The following is a 2406-nucleotide window of genomic DNA, read 5'->3' as shown; positions in this document are numbered from 1 at the left end:
AGAGGAGAGAGGAGACTAGACGACTCCCCACTCCACACCTAGATCTGGGAAGTGGACATGGAATGGTGAACTCGGGCCGGTCTTTTCAGCCAACCACGGATTTCAGGAAATGGCCGCGCCACGGTGCTTGGGTGCAGGGAGGCGCCACGAATGACCCCAGGCACCCTGCGGCTGGCGCCCTTTCCCCACCGCGAAGCCAAGCGCCCGTTTCCACAGCAACCGGCAGGGGGCAGTGCACCTTGCCTTTTCCGAACCTCCGGGGCGCTCTCTCGCAGCTCCCGGAAAAGAAAACCGCGTGGCTCCGCCAGCAGCTTCTAGGAATGGCCCCGCTTTGAGCCCAGCACGTAGTAGGTGCTGAAAGCACGTCTAGACGCTGAAAGAGCTTGACTAGGTAGATGGATGTGTATTCAGTAGCTGAAATAGGGAGGAGAAGAGGACGTCTGGGCCCCTGCCAGCGCCTTCCATCATAGAGGCGTTGTCCAACACCCTTTGAACCTACTAAGTGCCAGGCGCGGTTGCAATGACTGGACAAACACGATCCCCGCTTATTTGGTTTTCCCCGCTGGAGAGGCTCGGCCTCCCCACAGTCCGCACACTGGCACACAGCTGCAGAATGAGGGTGGGCGCTCGCTGTCTCCCTGGGGAACCATCTCGGCACAAATCCGCGGAGCGCGGGGAACTGCCACGGGGGAACTGCGGGGATAAGCCAGAAGAGGCGAGGGGTACCTGGAGGTGGCCACGTGAAAGACAGGCGGATGCCTGATGCGACGACCCGGTGAGGAGGTCACTGCCCTCGGGGTCAAGGCTGTCTCCCTCTGCGGGGCACGCAAAGCCTGCGTGAGACGCAGTGACTCGCCCAGCCCCCATTCACTCACACACTTCTGGGCGCGCACGTGTGGGCTCGGGGGGCGCTCCCAACAAGCCCGGTGCGTGGTAGGCGCTGGCAGGGACCCTAGGGTAGCAGGAAGGAGAAACTCAGGGCTGCACACAAGGAACAGAGCCCAGACCGTTTGGAGACCCGGACACCGGGAAGGCGCGCTGGGGAGTTGGTGCCAAGCCGGGTCGCCGCCTCAGCCCCCCAACTCAAATTCAGCAGCTCTTCCTCCCTCAAGGTCACGCTCAAGCACACTCACGCTTAGTGAAAGGAGCTGAAAGTTGCGCCACCGTCCCAGTTCCGAATCTAACCGTACCCCCCAGCCGGGCACTCTGCCCCACAATCTCCGCTCCCTGCCCTCTTTCGCTCTCCGAAGGAGCGGCCTCTGCCCCGCGCAGGTCACACACCCGGAGTTGCTAACTTTTATTTTACAGCGGCGGCGGCGCCTAATGGGGTTAGGGCGAACTCAAGAGTTTCGAGCTGCCACCAGCGCCACCCCCGCCATGCTCCGCTTCGCCCACCCCAGTCCCTCACTGCCCACCACGCCACGTCCAGCTGCCCCGACCCGGGGTGCCAACTTCTCCACCGTGTCCCGAGAAACGCGGGGCTGCTGGCGTCCCCGGGGGCGATGGCCACCTCCCGGATCTGTGCCTGCTCGCAGCGGATTTGGAGGCTGGATCCGGATACTGCCCCGCGGCCGCTGGACCGGATCACAGGCGGCGTCCGCGACCCCGGCTCGGCTCCAAAGCGCCCGAGCCCCGCCGCTGGCGGTGCTCCTCCCACCCGCGGCCCCCGGGCCGCTCCGCCCTCCACCGGAGGCCCAGACACGGGAGATTCCAGCCCGGCCCCGGCTGCAGTGTCACTAGGGCCCCCCAAGGGACCGCTGCAAGAGGCTCGGTGTAGGCTCCCCGCTGAGCTCGCAGCAGCTCCTCCAGGGAGGGGTGAAGACCGCTGAACCCGAGCCTCCTCCTCGACCTCCTTCTTCTCCCAAAGACCCGGGTGACGCCGGGGCGAGGCAAGGGGTCGCCCTTCGCGTGTCTTCCTGCCCGCGCCTGGGGTCTTGGGTCCCACGTCCACTGTCACACCCTCCTGGAGCCCTCCCCACCACTTCTGTTCCCGGGTCCGGGCAACCACCCCTCCACTCGGAGAACACACACACACGAAACTGCCCGAGCCCCAACTCCGCGGACGCAGCCCCCCGCGCACCCCGGCAGCGGTCGGCTAGGCGCGCTCACTCACCGCGGCTGGGGACACGCTGGAGTTTCTGGGGCTTTGGGGACGAGGGGGTTCGGAGAGTGTCCCGAACGCTCGCCTCCTGCCCTGCTCACATCGTCCCTCCCTCCTCTCTCCTCCTCCTCTTCCTCCTCGCCCTCCGCGTCCTCCTCTCTCTGGTCTTTGTCTTTGCAAAGTGTCGAAACTGTCTGGCATAGTGGAGCTCCGCCGGCGGAGGCTGGAGCCCGGGAAGCCGGGAGGCGGGGGGCGGCTGGGAGCGGCCTCGGGAACACCTTCCCCCGGGTGTAACGGGGAGGGGC

General features: G+C 65.9%; 1 protein-coding gene across 4 annotated transcripts in view; it reads right to left on the bottom strand.

Annotated features, from left to right (window-relative positions):
- ST3GAL1 (ST3 beta-galactoside alpha-2,3-sialyltransferase 1) overlaps positions 1–2400 on the bottom strand; it is a 68091-nt gene extending 65691 nt beyond the window's left edge. For 2 of the 4 annotated variants that reach the window (XM_019651288.1, XM_019651287.1), the window contains exon 1: positions 2114–2400. The gene's annotated coding sequence lies outside the window, so the exon portion shown is untranslated. Of the gene's footprint in view, positions 1–726; positions 953–1415; positions 1486–2113 lie in introns of those variants that run through there. The other 2 variants (XM_019651289.1, XM_019651290.1) reach the window with 2 other exon arrangements.
- Between the last annotated feature and the right edge of the window lie 6 nt (positions 2401–2406).

Source organism: Hipposideros armiger, unplaced genomic scaffold (genome assembly GCF_001890085.2).
Source record: "Hipposideros armiger isolate ML-2016 unplaced genomic scaffold, ASM189008v1 scaffold_157, whole genome shotgun sequence".
Lineage (NCBI taxonomy): Eukaryota > Metazoa > Chordata > Mammalia > Chiroptera > Hipposideridae > Hipposideros > Hipposideros armiger.
Note: the sequence above shows the minus strand (reverse complement) of the source record. Positions and strands in the feature narration are given on the sequence as shown.